Source organism: Ursus arctos, unplaced genomic scaffold, assembly GCF_023065955.2.
Source record: "Ursus arctos isolate Adak ecotype North America unplaced genomic scaffold, UrsArc2.0 scaffold_29, whole genome shotgun sequence".
NCBI classification, from domain to species: Eukaryota; Metazoa; Chordata; class Mammalia; order Carnivora; family Ursidae; genus Ursus; species Ursus arctos.
The window spans coordinates 8,757,541-8,778,368 of record NW_026622974.1 but is presented as its reverse complement, the minus strand read 5'-3'; the positions used below and the strand labels follow the sequence as shown (position 1 = coordinate 8,778,368).

The 20,828-nt window shown below is 34.5% G+C and overlaps 1 protein-coding gene across 1 annotated transcript in view; it reads left to right on the top strand.

Annotated features, from left to right (window-relative positions):
• PTCHD4 (patched domain containing 4) overlaps positions 1–20,828 on the top strand; it is a 179,174-nt gene that overhangs the window by 66,504 nt on the left and 91,842 nt on the right. The window lies entirely within an intron of this gene.

The window sequence follows — 20,828 nt, the reverse complement described above, 5'->3', positions numbered from 1 at the left end:
AAAAGAGGCTTCCTGTCCTTGTTTTGTGCCATGGTGCTTATGCTTTTGCAACTGAAAATAGCATTGGCGCTCTTTCCTGGCACATTACACTGCAAGCTTCCATCTAATTTGCTGTCCACACTCACCCTGAACTCCTTTTAAGCATTGCTGCTTTCCAAGTATTTCCTTCTCACTGAGTATCTATGTCTCATTTTCCACAAAACTATTCATTTTCCATTTTCAAGGTTGACACATATCCTTCTATCAACCTCTCTTCTCTCTTTGGAACCCTATTTTACATTCCTAAGTGGTGGAGAGTTTTTTAATTCATTTTTTCCTTATTGCAAAAACAATATATATTATAGGAAAAGTGAAAGAGAAAGTATAAAACCACCATCCAGAGATAACTGATAAAAATTTCAAGTATGTCTTTTGACTATATCTCTGTATCTATCGATAGATAATATGCAGATCTTTACAACAAAACAATTATATATATAATGCAATTATAATATATTTATTATGCAGTGTGCTTTTTCATTTAATAAATCAAGAATTTCCATACATGCAGAAACTGTATAAAACCTGTATGTATACTATTTTTACTAATAGTTACATGTTAACACTGGTGTGACGACTGCTCAGATTAAGAAATAGAACATCACCAGCGTTCTTAAAGCCTCTTGAGTTTCTTTTTCTAGTCACACCTACCCCCCTTGTTAGAACCATTATCCTCCTGACTTCTAAGGTAATGAGCTCTTGGCTTTTCTTTATAGTTTCACCCATGTTATAATGTGCATACATATGTATATCTCAAATTGTATTATCTTGGTGAACTAAATATTTTATCAATATAAACTGATTTTCCATCTCTAGAAACGGTTTTGCTTTAAAATCTATTTTCCGATATTAATATAGCTCATCAGAATCTTCTGCTCATATTTATTAAGTATGTTTTCCTATTCCTTTAGGACCAACATTTCTGGGGTTTTTTTTTTCAGATTTCCATATATGTCTTGTAAATTACAGATCATTAAATGTGGAGATTTTTCTAGACTAATGACTTTTGTCTTTTAGCTAAAGAACTTAGTCCCTTCAGTCCCTTTAATACAATTTCAGATGTCTTCAGATTTAAATCTGCCATTTTATTTTGTGCTTTCTATTTGTTTCATATGTCCCACATATTTCTATCGAAACATCGTACCATCACTGAACATTATTATTTCTTCTTTATATAGCTGATGGTCTTTTATTTTTACCCACATACTTACTCTTTTTTAAAATTATTACTTCTTTTTACATTTTAAATGTTTTGTCTGAAATCCCTTTTTTCTTTCTAACAGAAATTGCTTAGTATGTTTAAAGATGTTCTGGGGCGCCTGGGTAGAGCAGTCGTTAAGTGTCTGCCTTTAGTTCAGGGCGTGATCCTGGTGTTCCGGATCGAGTCTCACATCGGGCTCCTCTGCTGGGAGCCTGCTTCTTCCTCTCCCACTCCCCCTGCTTGTGTTCCTTCTCTCGCTGGCTGTCTCTCTGTCACATAAATAAATAAAATCTTTAAAAAAAAAAAAAAAAAGATGTTCTGTTAGTGAAAAATTCTCTCAATTTTTGTTTTTCTGAACATGTCTTTTTTCCCTCATATTTGAAAGTTATTTTTCCTGGGTGTAGAATTATTTCACTACCTTGAAGATGATGATTCTCCATCACTTTCATTCTATTGTTCTTTTCCCCTGACTGCTTTTAAGCCTTTTTTTTTTTTTTAGGTTTTCTGCAGTTTCACTAGGATATGTCAATATGTGACTTTCTTTGTATTCATCTCACTGACAACTCACAGAACCTTTTGATTTCATGGATTATTGTCTTTTATAAATTCTAAAAAAAACTGCCAAGCTTTTATCTACTGAACCATTATTTTATGTTATTCTTTTTTCTTCCTCTTGAACTCCAATCAGACATGTGTTATAATTCACGTCTCTTACCCTCCTTTTTGTATTTTCCCTTCATCTCTCTGTGCTACATTCTGAATAATGTCTTCTGTTCGATAGAAGAGTTTACTAATTTTTTCTTTTACTGCATGCTTCGTCCGAATGTTTGTGTCCCCTACAAACTAATATGTTGAAATCTTAACCCCCAAGGTAATGGTCAGTATTACCATTATTACCAGGGGTAGAAGGCAGGGCCCTCCTGATTGGTATTAGTGCACTTATCACAGACAACTCAGAGAACTTGCTCTTCCCCTCTACTGTGTGAGGGATGCAATGAAAAGGGGCCATATATGAACCAGGAATTTTTCTCTCCAGACACCAAATCTCCCAGTACCATGGGTTCGGACTTTCCCATCTCCAGAGGTGCAAGAAATAAATGCTTGTGGCTTATAAACCAGACAGTTTATGGGATTTTTGTTATAATGTCCTGAGTGGACTAAAACATTGTACCTAGACTGTTGCTAAAATACCCATTAAATTTTTAAATGTTTATTATTGGATTTCTTAAGAGTCTATAAGTTTGATTTTATTCTTCTTTGAGCCTCCTATGTCTAGATCTGTTTACTGTTATCTGAGTATACTTTCAGGGTCATATATATTTTAATACAGTAAGCATAACCTAAACTTCATAGAATCATTCTATTTTCCAAGGTCTCTATCACTCTTCTGCTGTCTGTTATTTGTTCAAGTCTTAAATCAGTCACCTTGTTTTCTTGTGTGCCTAGTTATTTATGAGTGTGTGGTAGGCATGATTCTGGGGAAAAATATCATGGGTGTTTTCAGATTCCTGTGATGGTATTCTTTCTTCCAAAGGGGCTCTGTGTTTGTGTTTGTATCTGTCTAGCACCTGGGGACTAATTGGAAACCATCCCAAATGTAATTCATAGCTTGAGGTTCCCTGCTCCACCCAGAGTATGATGTCCAGTTTGTAAATACACACAAAGACCCATCTATAAATACAACTTTTAAGATATTTTTTCCTTTTTATTTTTCTTCTCCTGCTGTGCTCAGCACCGAAACAGTCTTCTCTAAAACACTCTGTGACTTGAAGTGAGAGGTGAGGGTTAGTTCTAGTGTATCATTGTTCTGAATCTATGGCCTTTGAGGTCCCAGCTCGAGGTAGAGAAGGTGTCTCAGTAAGACATCTCACTTCGTGAAGCCCATGGAATAGAATCTTTGTCTCCTCCCATGCCTTCAGGTTACTGACCTGAAGCCCATGGGTGCAGTATTATAAAATAAGTAAATACATAAAACCCTCAAGGAAGAAATGGAATTCCTATGAAATTCTGCTTATTACTCTAGGTTCAGTCTTGCCCCCAAAATGTAGCCTTAAAGTTCTCCATTATATTTGCAGCTATTTCTTGAGTTTTCAGATGATGAGCTTTATTTTTTATACATTATATTCTTATTTTCAGCTAATGGGTTGACCCAGATAACAATATTGTAATATGAGGACTCTGAAGCAGCTGCAGTATAAACTTTTAATTCCTGGATGTTATTCTGAGCCCTGTTTTTAAGCCATCATCTTTTGAGTATTTTCTTGATAGATATATGTTGTATACTTAACATTAATACTAACTGCCTTCTAACTCAAATTTGCCTTTCACATAATTTCTTAGGTAGCAATTTGCTCATTATATTCAATTTCCAATTCAATAGATAATATTTAAATACAAACTTTTTCAAACTTACTTTTACTACAGACCAATTACTACTTTTTCTTTGAAACGTTGGCATTTCCTTCTGAAAGGAAAGGGTTTGCAACCACAAGAACTTTAATATGAATGTAGAAGCAAAATTCTTCAAAATACAAGGTGCAATAGAATGACTTTATCCAGAGCGTAACACCACCACATTACCAATGGGGAGTGTGAACTTAAACAAATGCTTTCCCCTTGCAAAGACTTACTCTCCTGTGCAAGTGCAGAATGTTGAGAGGGTACTAACCACTATATTATGAAACTATATTGTTGATCCTACTGACAACCTGATATACATTATGAAAGAAAACAGAAATATTGCTCATGGTGATTCTTAGAGCTTATCGTTCCAAAATACCATTCTTTGTAGTATTCTAGGTTCTAGTTTGACGAGACAGGATTGAGAGAAAGGGTGATACAGCTCTACTAGGCATAAGAGATCTACTGGTTTGAAAATGGTAGGGTATAAAGAAATTCTTATAAAGCAAATGAAGACAGTTAAGAGCAGCACATACGAATCCTTATCAAAGGGCTCTGAACTCAAATGCCTCATAGAAAGGCTGCTTACACTTGTATGTGCAATAAACGTAGGACAATAGAGAATGCTGGGGATTTGTCATCAGAGGATAAATACACTGCCAAAAAGCATTGAAATTTAATGTTTAAAAATGCATTACCTATGTAAGACACTGCTGCAAGCCAAACTGTGTGTCAGAGAGCCAGGAAAATGACCAAAGGAGTCTGAATAATAATTAAAATGTATTCAGCACTTAGAATGTCCCAATGACAATAATTTACAGGTATTAATTTACTTAATGTTCAAAATAATCCATTAAAGGAAATTTTTTTTATAGATCAAACAATGAGACAGAATTTTAATAATTGGCCAAAGGTCCTATCAGATAGTATGTGATGATGTTAGAGCACGGACACAGGAGCTCTGGCTCACCTAAGCTCTCCACCACTAAGCATATTGCCTCTCCATGTCTTTGTGGGTAGCTAACTATTAGACTAATTAAAGTTTAATAAATAAAACTAACACTGTCCCAGATTCTCTCAAAACTCAGATATATTTCTCATCTGACAAAAGGAAAAATATATATAATGTTAACATAATATTATACGATATTGATATATTAATTGTATACACATACATACATACAGTTATCCAGCTCACTATAGATGGAAACTTACCATGAGGCACGGCTGATTTGCCCTCTGATTAGAAATAATTTAGATACTGTGCGGCGCCTGGGTGGCACAGCGTTTGAGCGTCTGCCTTCGGCTCAGGGCGTGATCCCGGCGTTGTGGGATCGAGCCCCACATCAGCCTCCTCTACTATGAGCCTGCTTCTTCCTCTCCCACTCCCCCTGCTTGTGTTCCCTCTCTCGCTGGCTGTCGCTATCTCTGTCAAATAAATAAATAAAATCTTTAAAAAAAAAAAAGAAATAATTTAGATACTGATAAACCAAACAAGCTAAAAAAGGAAACAAAATTTGAAAAAGAAAAATTCACCTCAATATAAAATAACATCACCACATGCAATTTTCACAATATCTACTCCATGGATATTGCTAAAAATATCAATGTATTTGAATGAAAATCTTTGAGATGTTAGGCTTTCTATGCCTGAAATGAACATTGAAAAATAGAACACAGCAATAAAAAGTTATCTGAATATGGATATATGATATAAATAGCAATGGAATCCGCATGAATTTTATTTAATTAAAACTGATTTTTTTCACTCTCCATTAAATAAAGGATTTCTTCTAAGACAAGAAAGTTGAATGGGAATAATTATATCATAAATTATTCTTCCTCTATTTTTACATATTTCTAACTTTATAATGCTAAAAATATTTTGACTACATAAGTGGTTTTCATACAGTGTCTTGTTATCAATGCATTTCCCTTGTTACTGAAAACCATTTTATTACAATCCAAAAATATTAGACTGTTCTAGCTAGTTACTCCATAAAATTCCATATGTCCTGATATCTGTCTTTGTACCATTTATAGGTTTTTAACATATTCTTTGTTTTGTGCTGTGAGCCCTTTTGCAATTTTTATTTAAGGTGTAAAGAGTCAATCCTATCAACATAATAATTTATTTTAATTATGTCACTTTGAAGAAGCAGGAAAAATGGGAGCTTTACATAAAGAAGGCAGGAGTCAATAAAAAGGTTCTGAGAATAATTCCGAAGAGTCACATGAAAAGATGTATTATGTTTTATGAATAAAAACCAGCTCTCATAAATAAATGAAAAGGCACTGAAAAAGTCACAATTTTATTTGAAATTCCCATATTATACATTTCATTGCAAAGAACTGAGTTAACCCCATACTCCTATTAAAGTTGTAGGGACAATGAAACATAAGAGAAGATATGAAAATTTGTCTTTAGTCACAAGCTTAAAGAAAAGCCTGATTTATAAATTACGTAATTGTTTTCCCTACCTTTGACATTTCTCCAACTTAAGTTATACTGCACATCTCTTTTATTTTAGATCATAGTTACAATTTTGACAAATTGCCTGTGCATTAAATTCTTCACTAAGTCACATTTGTAATTTATTAATATTTATTTCCTTTCTGATGCATAACCATTGGCAAATATCTTCTGAAACCATACCCTTATGTGTACTTTCTTCAAGTATTTATTGTTCTGCACTGAACCTCTATATGAAATAGAGACTTTCCTATTTAAAAGAATCATTTTTAGTGTGATTACCCTTAAATCAACGTGTTTAAGATTTAATTTAATATGTGGCAAAGTAGGGAATCCTTGAATTATTTTGTAGTCATCATTAATTATGAAATCAATAACAATTATCAATATCTAAGGATATTTACTTAGAAACGTTACTAATGCAAATATATTTCTAATAAAACTATGGACAATTTATAGCACTTTTCATTTCTAGAATAGATATCTAGATAGCACTATTCATATCTAGAAATTATAAATTGCATCATTTCTATTTAAATATATCATAATACAAGGTGAAGGAAATAGGTCATTCTTTTTGTTTAAATCTTACGTATGTGGGGTCTGTCATTAATTTACATAGGAATTGGGTTAAAATGTCATTTCGTTTACTGCCAGATGTTTAGTATTTATGATTCATAATATTTCGTAAAGGCAAAACTGGAATTCTCTTGTTTTCCTAAATTCTAAAATTAGAATGACAAATTGGCCTCAATTACAATAATATTTCAAGGGTTTTTTTTTATTTGAACTTCATAAGTTTTTAAACTATTGGCATAGTTTGCTGAGTTTCTTGGTAATTTATGCTCTTCTTTGTTATTCTTTAATATGTTAATATATCTTTAGACATTTACCAAAATTGTATCATAAAGACTGAGTTTTGTCATATGGTTGCACCATAAAAAAACTAAACTTGGAAATCTCAATTATATCTCAGATATATCTCAGTTAATCTGGATATACCAAATGTGCCTCCTTAGATAGAAAAAAATATGTAATTTTCAAAACTGTTTTAATATCCTGCTTTTAAATTGCTCCCAGAATTTCCGTGTGAACTACAGGAAAACTAAATATTCAAGCCACTGAAAACTAAACCTTTCGCTGCTGAAATTCAAAAACATTTTTGAATCATGCATAAATCCAACACTGGCACTACAAGGCATCATTAAAACTTTCTTTAATCATATTCTTTTAAATACTGAAAACTCTTTTTTCTTCTGTAGAACCAAATAAAAGCAAATAAAAACAAACACAAACTTCGGTACCCAAACAACTTTCCTCCCTTCCTCTATTTCACCTGGAACATAGTTTTCTTGTCTTTCTCTTGTCAGTTATTTGGCATTTTGATGTCTCCTTTTTTATTTTACCTTAACTTTCAGAGATATGAAATCCATATAAGTAATCTTTCAAAAGGACCTGTATTTAACATATTTAATTATATTTACTTAATTAAATTACATTTAATTTCTTTTTAATATTGTATTTTATTTTTATTTATCTTAATCTTTTATTTAAATTCAATTTAATTCAATTAATTTAATTCAATTTAATTATTAGTTTCAGAGGTAGAATTTAGTGACTCATCAGTTGCATATAACACCTGGTGCTCATTACTTCAAGTGCCCTCCTTAATGCCCATCACCCAGTTACCCCATCACTTCACCCACCTCCCCTTCAGCAACCCTCAGTTTGTTGCCTATAATTAAGAGTCTTTTATGGTTTGCTTCCCTTTCTGCTTTCATCTTATTTTTCCTTCCCTTCCCCCATGTTCATCTGTTTTGTTTCTTAAATTCCACTTATGAGTAAAATCATATGGTATCTATTTTTCTCTGACTTGTTTCACTAAACATAATACCCTCTAGTTCTATCCATATCATTGCAAATGGCAAGATTTCATTCTCTTTGATGGCTGAGTAATATTCCAGTGTGTGTGTGTGTGTGTGTGTGTGTGTGTGTGTGTGTATTCCACATCTCCTTTATCCATTCATCAGTTGATGGACATCTGGGCTCTTTCCATAGTTTGGCTATTGTGGACATAGCTGCTATAAACATTGGGGTGCATGTGCTCCTTTGAGTCATTATGTTTGTATCCTTTGGATAAATACCTAGTAGCGCAATTGCTGGGTCATAGGGTAGCTCTATTTTGAAATTTTGAGGAATCTTCATACTGTTTTCCAGAGTGCCTGCACCAGTATGCATTCCCACCAACAGGGTAAGAAGTTTCCTCTTTCTTCGCATCCTCACCAACATTTGTTGTTTCCTGAGTTGATCTTAGCCATTCTGACCAGTGTGAGGTGATATCTCATTATGTTTTTATTTGTATTTCCCTGATGCCAAGTGATGTTGAGCATATTTATTTAATTAAATTGCATTTAATTAATTTTCAATTTTCAAGTCATTAAGGGCTCATTTACTCTCTGCTTTGCCATGTACTTAATATATAGTATTTTATAGTCTTTTTTTAATTACTTATTTATCTTGATATACCTTGGATGTCCTCAAAGATAATATAATCTTGTTTGGAATTTGGCTTATACTACATTCATGAATTAACTCATTCTTACATTCAGAATTTTAATTGAGCACTCATTTTGGGAAAAAAAAGAGGTAGTCCAGACTGATGTGATCCCTTTCTTCATGGATGTTAAATTCTAATTTTTATACATATAAAAATATAAGGACTGCTTTAGGATATAATCTGAGATATTTTGCAGAGATAAAACACTAAGCACCATGCTAAGCGAAATAAGTCAATCAGAGAAAGACAATTATCGTATGATCTCACTTGTGTGGAATTTAAGAAACAAAACAGGATCATAGGGGAAGAGAGGGAAAAATCAAACAAAGATGAAATCAGAGAGCGAGACAAACTCTAAGCGACTCTTAATCGTAGGAAACAAACTGAGGGTTGCTAGATAAGAGGGGGTGGGAGATGGGTAACTGGGTTGATGGACATTAAGGAGGGCATGTAATACAGTGAACACTGGGTACTATATAAGACTGATGAATCACTGACCTCTACCTCTGAAACCAATAATACATTATATGTTAATTAATTGAATTTAAATTTTAAAAAAACCCACTAAGCACCATGAAGGTTCTGTGAAGAAGAGAGATCAAGTTGTGGATTTGATGGATAAAATTCAAGGGAGATGGAACCTAATGTCAGCTTCATAAGCAGGCAGTACTTCCTATTAGAAATGCTCTACAGACATTTTTAATAGCACTCCTCTCTTACAAACCACTGAAAGCAACAACAGTCACAACCCCAATTACAAATTGTAAAGAATATCTGCTATATTGGACCAGATGAGATAGGATGAAAAAAGTCAACACTGGTCTATCTCCTTGGTTTTATGGCAAGTTGCAGATTTCCTGACATTTAAATGTTCCAATTCTGAGAAGAGCTCTCACCATCCTTCTGACAGCAGAATGAGATGTAGAAGCTGAACCATGCCTTAGGAGGTCAGAGGAATGATCCATAAGAACCCAGTCTAATACTGTGAGATGTTAGGGAAAATGGAACAAAGGAAAGAGTAGTCTTCATTGATGAAGGTAAACCTGGGTGAGGGCTGGACAGGGGGACAGTATGGACTACCTCTTATTGTTGGGAACCCATAATTTCAGGAGGGTCTCCACATGCCATATTGACCTCTTGAATGTCAAAGCTAAATGGGAGATGTGCGACCACGATAGATGACACGGATAGTTTAGCGAGGGAGATCCTAAGATGGCCAGCCCAAACCACACACCTCACTTCTGCTACCACCCCCTCAGGGTCCAGCAATAGCTGCTCCAGATAGAATTGCCTCTCCATAACTAGAGAGGCACCAGCACACAGAATGAAGGAGAAAAGAATATAAGCAAAATGAAGATGATGAAATTCCTCCTGAAGAGCAATTTATCCCAGAAAATAGAGAAACCTCAAAGCACGATCCATAGAAGATACAAACACCATGACTTCTCTGGGCGTTACAAAAATGTGGAAAATAGACACAAAAGAAAATAGAAAAACTGAAGAGACAGCAAAAAGAGGAAAAATAAACTGGCAGAACTCAGGGGAAAAAATTGAAGGAAATAAACCATTCTTAGAGAGATGAGCAACTTTGAAAGCAACAAAATATAAAATAAAAAAGAACGAAAACGCATTTAGAAATCTAGAGCACAGACTTGAATAAATCATACAAAATGATATAAAAAACAAAAATAGGAAAGCAATTAGAGAGAGGATGATTGAAATGGAGACAAAGGCATCAAGATAATGATAAGCTGTGAGTGAGGAAAGATAGGGAAATATGGGACAGAAATAAAATATTCATAATTACCCCCAATTGTCCTTCAGGCATTAAGAATAAAGACAGATGATCTCCTGTGTGTAACAGCTCAGGGAATAGAACACACATGTCCCCTTCTTGAAAAAAAAGAGCTCCTTTATAAAATGTCATAAGAAAAAAATCAAAATAAAAAATCAGAAAGGAAAAACCATGATAAAACCACTTAAATATAGAACCAAAGTTATCAATTCTGAGAATTGCAGACATATAATAGAGTGAAACTTTCAAAAACTTAAAAATGTGAAAAAAAATATATAACAAAATTGGAGAGGAGGAAAGAACTGTGTGTACCTCTTGTCTTTCACAGTGGAGAATACACAGACAGTGCTTACTGTTGAAACAAGGAATGAAAAAAATAATAATGACCTAATATTTTAATTTTTGTAACTTTTTTATCATTTTTACTTAGAATAATTATTTAGAAACTTTATAGTTGTAAACAGAATTCCATATGAAGTTAAGGAATTTATTTTGAGAGACTTATTTAAAGAAAAAAATGTGAAGACATTGCATTAGGTTACCAAAATAATTCAGTAACTGTCATTGATATTAGACAAGTGTATTTAAAACATGATTTTAAGTCAGCCATCATATAGTCAAATCTCATTTCTTTGAAAATTCATTGAAGAATAGAAGGAATTCTTAAGTAAGATGAGCAGTTAGGAAAACGAGTACCAAAAATGAGAAAAGGGATTAAGAACACAGAGAAAAAAGAAAAGAATATGAAATTTTGAATGTAACTATCCAAATACAACACGCAGTGGATTTTTCCATGATAAGTAAAAATTGCATCATACCAATATAGGAATATAAAAATGTAGTTTTGTGGTCTAAAGATCATGGGTTTACCCTTAATCTATGTAAGTACCCTAAGAAACCATCTTCTTCATGTCTTATTATTCTTATACATAAAAATAGAATTATTTCTCTTTCATGGTTTAACACATATATGATCTATAAAGATATTGTGTGGAAACATTTTGGATTTTCCACATAGAATAAACTGAATATAAACAGATATTCTTATTGGTCTACTCTAGAAGAGTCAGGTGTATTGATGTGTCCATGTTGGAGAATGGTAAAGATATAGCGTATTTTGAAACTTGGTAGAAATAAGACTATTGTCTTTAAAAATAGTATTACTTTCCAGGGGAGAGCAGATTTATAAGTAAAAGTCCATTTATTCTTTGGACATCAAAAACACAGCCATGAGTATTGTATAAATGGTGGTGGTTGATTTAAAAACTTGTAGGAAATATGAACTTAGAAGATTTCAGACTTGCGTAATGCTTTACTTAAGGATATATACACACACACAAACACACAGATTTAAAAATAGAATGAAGTTTTAAATATCTAACATAATTTGCTTAGTAGGCAATAAAAACCCTGCAAATTTCTGTCATTGAGAGCTTCCTTTTTTACTACCTTTTTATTATAAACATTTGAAAATATACATAAAAAGTGAAAGAATTATACCTACCACCTAGATTTTACAATTGACTTTTATCACACTTCCTTATCACGCAGCTATTCATCTACGCATCCTTTATCCATTGGTCAATTACCTTATTTTTGGTGCATTTTATACTTTATCCTCAAACACTTCAGTGTACGTGCCATTTACACACTGAAATTCAATGTTGTTTACAGTTTATTGCTTCCTTTGAGATAAAATTTATATATAATGAATGCACAAGTCTTAGTTATGTCATTCATTAACTGTGAGAAAAAAATAATACATCTGTATAAACCAAACCTCCACAAACATATAGAACATATTATCTCCCCTGCAAATTCCCTCATGACCCTCCCAGTAATCCTTATCCCCACCCTTGCCCCTCAGAAGTAATCACTGGTCAAATTATATCTCACCATTTATTTGTTTTGCTTTTTCCAGAACCTCATAGAAATAGACCCATATATGGGGCACCTAGGTGGCTCAGTCAGGTAAGCATCTGACATTGCCTCAGGTCATGATCTCAGAGTTCTGGGTTCGAGCCCAGTGTTGGTCTTCCCACTCAACACAGAGTCTGCTTGTCCCTCTCTCTGACTATCTCTCTCTCTCTCTCTGGACCTCCTTCCACATGTGTTCTCTCTCTCTCTCTCTCAAATAAATAAATAAAATCTTCAAAAAAAAAAAAAAAAAGAAAGAAAGAAAGAAATAGACCCATATAGTCATCTTTGGTAGATGGCTCCTTTTACTGGGTGATAATATTTTTGACTATCATCTATATAAAAGTTAATTTTTTGACATTAATAAGCTCAATGTTAATATTTCTGATGAGAATGTAAAAATGAATAGAATATTCTGGTTATTTCTAAGTGCATTAGAATATTGATATAACAACAAAAATAAGAAAAACAGATGAGCCTATGTACTTCCTAAAATCATTTCACCAGTGGTACACATCTCACACTTGAAGAAACATGGAAAAATCTAGTATTGAATCCTGACTTTATTGTTCCATTGTTCTATTGCTGGATGAGTTTCCTAACTTTACTTGGCTCTAATTAACTTAGCCATCATTGGGATAATAATATCTATCTCACAGGGTTATTGTGTGGGATAAATGAGAAAACACATGTAAAGTGTTTTACATAATACCTGGCAAATAGGAAGGATAAAATAACTGGTAGCTATTATTATCATTAGAAACCTATCAATCATGAATATGAATTAGTAATCATAATAAATGTTAACATTTACTTAGCCTTTATGTGCCATTGTTCTAAATGAACTGACTAATTTAATACTCAAACTATGAAGTAGACGTTATTGTTATCCTCATTTTTATATGATGGAATTGCAATAGAGCTTAAGTTACTTTCCCAGAATCCACACTGAGTGATAAAGCAAGCTATCACTCAAGCAAAATGCTCTTGACCATCAAGTCCTACTGCCTCTTGGCAGTTAGTGGTGCTCTGTAGAGAACAGTATGGGGAGTGGTAGTAGAGGAATAACTGTGAGTAGCTGTAATAGTAGTAATGGTAGGTTACTATTAGTAGAATGGCTAATATTAGTAGAAATGAAAAGGAGCATAAAGGCGCTAAATCTCAGAATGAATTATTAAAGGACACTCTACAAAACACACAAACAGACACACACACACAAACCTCAAAAGAAAAGAAAAAAAAAGAAAAAAGAAAAGAAAGGAAGGAGGAGAGAGGAAGGGAAGGGGAAGCAGAAAGGGAAGAGGAAGAGAAGAACAAGAGGAAGAGAAGGAGGGAGGAAGAAGCAATGAGGCCAACTTTAATCGTTTCCTAATTTTCCTATTTCTAGTTCTCTTTTAAAATATTTTATTTATGTTTTTGACAGAGAGAGAGAGAGCACAAGCAGGGGGAGCAGCAGGCTCAGGGAGAGGAAGAAGACTCCCCGCTGAGCAGGGAGCCCAACATGGGGCTCAATCCCAGGACCCCAGGGTCATGACCTGAGCTGAAGGCAGACACTTAACTCACTGAGTCCCAGGCACCCCTATTTCGAGTTCTATCAATAAATTAATTACTTAAAGGAAATGTAGCTTTGGAAGTTCCCCAGCTCACATGATAGAGTTGTTCTGGACACGTAGTGCCAAAGCAATTTTATCCATATAGGCTCTATCAGATTACTTGAGGGGGCATGGAAGTTCTAAAATTATTAGCCAAAAAATGCATATTTTGTTGAATTATCTTTACCTTTTCTGCTCCTTCAGTATAAGGGTTTTTTCTGATTATATAAATACACTATTTATAGAAAAACTTCAAAGTATGAAATGAAGCAAAATTGAAAAGGCGTCATTCTCATCGTCATAATCATATTGTTCAAAGATAATGCTATAAAAGTCTGTATATATACATGTTAGATATACACTTCATAATAAATCACCCCAAGACTTACCAGCTTAAAACAACAACAATTATTATCTATAGTTTATGGGGTCAGGACCCTGGATTTGGCTTAGCTGGATCCTCTGTTTTAGGTTCTTTTATAAGGTTGCAATTCGCTTTTAACTAGGGCAGGATCCTTCCAAACTCACTCAGTTATTATTGATAGATTCAGTTCTTCAAGGCTGTTGGATTGAGGGTCTCAGTTCCTCACTGGCTGCTGGCCAAAGACTGTTCTCAATTCCTTGTCTCACGGAATTCTTCCGAGTAACAGAGTGCTTCATGGAAGCCCACGAAAGAGTCTGCAAGCAAAATAGAAGTCATAGCCTTTCGTAACCTAATTAAAGAAGTGGGATTCCATCACTTTTGTTGTATTCTGTTTATTAAAAGCAAGTCACTATTCCAATTACTCAAAGGCAACCTATTGCAAAAGAGTGTGAATAGCAGGAGGTGGGGATTTTTGAAAGTCATCTTAGAAGTCTACCTACCACAGTAGATACACACAAATCTTAACAAAACTGGTATCATACTGTAAAACTTGTTTTTCTAGCCTGTTTTATTCACTCATCAATATATTGGGAATATTTTTCAATGTAACCAAATATTTTAAATTATTTAAAAGTCTGTATCACATTCCATCGTATGGATGTATGGTAATAAATCTACATCAGTACATACCCAGTCTTAGTGATTATGAACTTGGAGTCTAGAGATGGGTTGCCTGGGGGGGAATCTGGGTTCTACCATTTAGTATCTGTGGGCCTTGGACAGTTACTTAACTTCTTTATAACTTAATTTCTTCATTGGTAAAATGGAGGTAATAATAATACCTTCTTCGTAGAGTTGAGAACAGTGCCTGGCCCATAGTAAGCACTCAATAAATACTATTACAGTGATTATCATTATTATCACTATGACTTCAGTTATTAAAATGTTGCTGTGACCATCATCGTATATGAAATTTTATTCACTTCTCTAATTATTTCCTTATGATAAATTCCTAAGTGTGAAATTGCCAGGTCAAAAGATATATATGCACTTTCAATAACATTGTTAAATTATTTTTCAACAAGATTATGCTAATTTATCCTCTCGGCAGGGCACAACAGTGTCTGTTTCCTCAAACTCTCAACAATTCTGGATAATTTCATCTTTATGATGATAACTTGATAAGCAAGAAATGCTATTACATTTTTATTTTAATTGATATATCCTCATTACTGAGGCTGAGCCTTTTTCCTTTTTTTTAAATTAACATATAATTGACATACAGCGTTACATGTCAGGTGTACAACATAATGATTCAATATTTGTACATATTGCACAATGATCACTACAATAAGTCTAGTTAGCATCAATCACTGCCCATAGTTCTAGAATATTTTATATGTGTGATGAGAATTTAAGATTTACTCTCTTAGGACTTTCAAATATTCATTAAAGTATTATTAACTGTAATCACCATGCTGTGCATCATAGCCTCATGACTTATTTATTTTGTAAATGAAAGTTTGTACCTTTTGACCCCCTTCACCTATTTCACCCACCCCCCCCCCCCACCTCTGGCAACCACCAATCTATTCTTTGTATCTATGAACTTGGGGGTTTGTTTTGTTTTTAGAACCTGCATATAACAGATCATATGGTATGTATCTTTCTCCATCTGACTTACTCACTTGGCATAATCCCCTCAAGGTCCATTGATGTTGCAAAAGACAAAAATTTCATTCTTTTTTAGGGCTGAATAATATTCCATTATATATAATACTATATATATGCCATATTTATATATATAATATATATTAATATATATTGTTATATATTAATATATATTATATATATGCCATATTTTCTTTATCTGTTCATCTGTTCGTTTGTTGATGGACATATAGGTTGTTTCCATATCTTGACTGTTGTAAATAATTACCTTTCCACGTCAGTGTTTTTATTTTCTTTGTATAAATACCCAGAAGGAGAATTGCTGGATCAGAGGCTGATCTTTTTTAAATTTCCTTACTTGCAATACAAATTTCTTCTTTTGTGAATGACAATTCATACTTCTCCCATTTTTAAGTGGGATATATCACTTGAATTATTAATTTGTAATTATCTACCTTTTATAATGTAAATGCCTCTGGAGATACTGATGCACTGAGATTTTAGCAAACTCTCAACCAGATAGAATTCACTTTCCCATATGGGAGCAGGGAGCTGAGAAGTCTCTGAGGAAGTCACCCCTTTTCACAGGAAGGTACAATTGCGTTTTTGACCCCACTCTTGATAGATAGCCAGGAAAGCATTCATTTCCTAATGAACCATGCCTAATCAGGACTTTTTCAAGGCTTTGGGGGCTGCAGCAACAAGCTGAGTGAGGTGTATCAAATTGGTTAGCAGTTTCAGGAAGTACTTTATCCAAGTAAAGAACATAAGAAATTGGAGAGTGGTGTGGCCTATAAAAGTCCCAAAATGATATTGCCAACCTGGAAGGACAGACAAGGCACCTGAGAGCTGAAATGATGGCTGAAAGGGGGGCAGGCATGAGATCAGAGAACAGAGGAGTAGGGGGATTGTTTGGGGATCAATCTCAAAAATAAGACCCATCCCCTCTGGCATCCATTTTGTGTACAAATGGCCCAGGATGTCTGTGTAAAGTTGAAGAAGGATATGGCCCACTATGCACTTTCTAAGAGCAGGGTTTTCCTATTTATCTTTGTATGCAGAATGCTAAGCACAGTGCCAAATCCACAATAGGTACTTAAGAAATATTACTAGTTTAACTGAAGAATGAATTTGGTAGCACAGTTAGGAAAAGGCATAGATAGGTACAACGGTGATACATGGATGCTTGGAGGAAGGGAGACATGGAGAGTAGTGATTAGTGGTGGGGTAGAGTTATTGACGCCAACCTCACAAAGTAAAAAGGGTATACCAAATGCAAGGCAAGATTCGTAACTAGACAAACGGTAGGAAATTGAAGAATCAATGGAAACCAAGAAGGTTGGGAATACAAATAATATAAAACAACAAAGGGATATCTTACTTCTAGGATAAACACCTACCTCAGCCAGGATGGGTCATAAATGTTAGAATGTATAACAGGAAGCATTTTCCAAGTGGATTAGTCATGAATTTATTTATTTAATAACTATCCATTGATAACCCAATATGTGACAGAATATGATACTTACTCAGTATAGGATGGTGAGCAAAGTACATCCTACAACCTCAAGAAGCAAATAATTACAGCAGAGTATAAAGGCTGTGACGGAATAAAGAGAGGATTTTAAAGGAATTTCAGTGGGGAAGCCTACCCCAGCCTTGGAGGTGATGAAGGTTTCCCAGAGGAAAAGAACAAATAGGGCCAATTGTGATGAAGGACAATTCAGAATGCACCAGTTGAGCTGAGGGAGGAGAGTTAAGGATTAAATTCCTGAAAAGAGCCGTGGAATGCACACAAAAAATGGAGTGAGAGACAGCTCAGAAGCACTCTGGAAACCTCATGTATTTCAATGTGAAGACAAGCTGGAATCTGCAATGGAAGCAGGGACATAACTGATTGGATTTTTAGATTTCAACCACCACTCATGTCCTTTGAGGCATGACCTAAAATGTTATTTTAGAATTGTTGTGGGTACAGTGGGAGATAAGAGTCATATATCAGCTAGTACATATTTAGAATTCTAGGATTTTGCCGGCATATTTGTACGCAGGCATAGAAATGTAAGTTCCATGAAGGGCCAACTTTCTTTTTTATTCCCAGTATCTAGAGCGGTGCTGAGCAAACAAATCCTAGTTGAAGGAAAAGAAATGAGTGAATGGTGCTGTCACAGCTTGATTATTAAATGTAGTTTACTATAACACGTTGTAAATCCCAGATTGATTTCTGGATAATAGTTTTACATTTATTGGCCAACTTCCCTGCTCACCAATAATTTCTGGTCAGCAAATAAAAGTCAGTGTTCATATTAGCCTACATTAAACACAATTAGAAAGGAAAATATGCAAGAAATAAAAACACCATGCCTTCCAAAATGAAATATTTCCTTAGATTATTGCACTGTTCCCAACTAGGGGCAATGTTGCCCCCCAAGGGATATCCAGCAATGTCTTGCTTCATTTTTTTATTGGGTCAGAAAGAAGGCTTCCTGGCATCTGGTGGGTAGCAACAGGGCTGCTGATAAAACACTGCATTGCCCACGATGGCCCCTACAACAAAGAAATGTCCCACCAAAGTGTGAATAGTAATAAGGTTAAGAAATCCTGGATTTTTGGAATCAGGGTCTCTGCTTCTTTGGTAGAGATCACCAAAACATGGTTTTGTCTTTAAATCCTTAGAACTCTTCTAACTCTCCAAATCTATATTTTTATTACAATGAATGTATTTGGCTCCACAGTGGAACAAAATACTGTGGGAAACATGGAGGAGAAAGTGGAGTCTGGCTCCTGAACACAGTATGCATTGGAGGGTTAGCCATTTGCCTGCTGCTAAAATGAGATGAAATATTGGAGCCAACTTTTTTCTTGTTTTCTCTCCAGAATGGAGACTAGGAAAAATTAACAAGTGGAAAATGTCTGTCTCTGGCATTTCTCCTGACTTGTCTCATCATGATTGGCATTCCGCTCTACTTCTTTTTGTCTTCTCTTTGTGTGTTATCACCTCACCCATAAAAGGTCCCATTACTTATATTGTTCCCTGTGTCTCCCAGCTCTTCCAAAACTGCCCTTCTCTTGGTGTCCTTTTCTTAACCGCTTGAGAGAACCCCACACCTCAGTGTTACTAGCTGACAATAGTGTTGATGTTACTACTTTTAATTATCATTTAAAAAGAAAGATGGCAATGTTTAACCCAAAGTTATTGATCAATAATGGTGAGATTTTAAGCAGTGACATACTAGAGATCTTCAAAGCATGGCTTTAACTTTTGCCTTTGTTCTTGAGAAATGAATTTATGTGTAAACACTCTATAACCGTAAGAATCTCTAGTCGAGGTTGGTGTTCATTCTTAGCTAGAGTACTGCCTGTAGCTAAGCACTGGTAGTGGCTAAACAGTGATAGTGGAATTAGACATTTCCACACTGATAGATATATAGCTGCTGCCTTAAGCCTCCTGAATGCCCAACATCACCTCCTGTTGCCCACTGTGGACCCTCTTCCAACTCCCCACAATCCAGCAACTGCAGGGTTAAAACCTGCAGGTTTAGCCTGTCCTTCCCCCCATCCCCATTGTTACATAGTTTGGATAGTGTCTTGATTATATCACCAGATAGAACTTTTGTTAGATTGTTCTCATTGTTGTTCTTGGTGGAGGCGGTGCTTATTTTGTTAGATTCCGACAAGTAAAAGTAGGCAAAAAGCATCCTTTCCTTGATATTTGGATACTTCTTTGAATGTTTCAAAGAAAACAGAAAACCTCAGACATAAGCTATAATTTCATCTTTCACAATATTATTTTTCAAGTTCTGTTTTAAAAAAAAACGTGACAAAAATGTGGCCATCCTATTTGTGTCCATTTCAAATGTGAAAGGTACAGAGGATTATAAATAATGGTGTAAGTTAAGCACAGTTGTGTGACTCAGAAGGATAAAAAGCATAATGTACTGATATTTACATGGAGAAAAAAATAGCAAATGAGGAAAGGAGCAACATGAAACAAGTGGTTTAGTAATGAGGGTGCTAAAAACATTCGAGACATTATAATATAGAAGCATAATAAAAATGAATGACATCATTCAACTTCTAAGCACCGAAATTCATTAAAAGAGGTCCCTTCAGTTTCAAAATTAAAGATGTGTTAATACTGGTATCATTATTTTTTTCAAAAATTCAGTCAATACAAAAAGTACAAAGAAAAGAGTAAAAAATAATTCCAACTCTCACCACTCAGAACAGTCATCATTAATAATTGGCAAACCTTCATCTAGATAGCGATTATATACTTATGCAGGCATCAGGATGGATGGACGGATGGATGGATGTTTATAGATAGATGGATAGAGTAAAAAATAAAATGAGATTATACTGTATTTTATTACTAATGATTACATTTTATTTACTTTAAATACTTTAAAAAGCAAAAGAATTTGTGGAGCTGAAAATTTGCTGAACTTTATTCAAAGTTCAACAAGCTAAGAAACATGCATTTCTAGAATTTCTGTGGATCAGAGAAAAAAATAATGCAAAACAGTAGAAACTGAAGTTTGTTAAGTATTTGCTTCCCTTTTTAGGCCACGGTTATTTCTTTCCTGTAATGGAACTCTTTTAAATTAGCATACTTTGTTTCCTTTATAGCTCCCTTTCTCCCAGCTCCTGACCTTTGTTATTGTGTAGCTTTTTTTTGTAATGTGACCCTTATGCTCCCAATGGGTTAGTTTCAGTTCTGCGTTTCAATGGAGTACAAGCCTCTTCACTGAGTAAGTACGCAATTATTCTGCTGTTTCATGATTGATTTAACAATTGCACTTGATCTGTTGACTTGCTA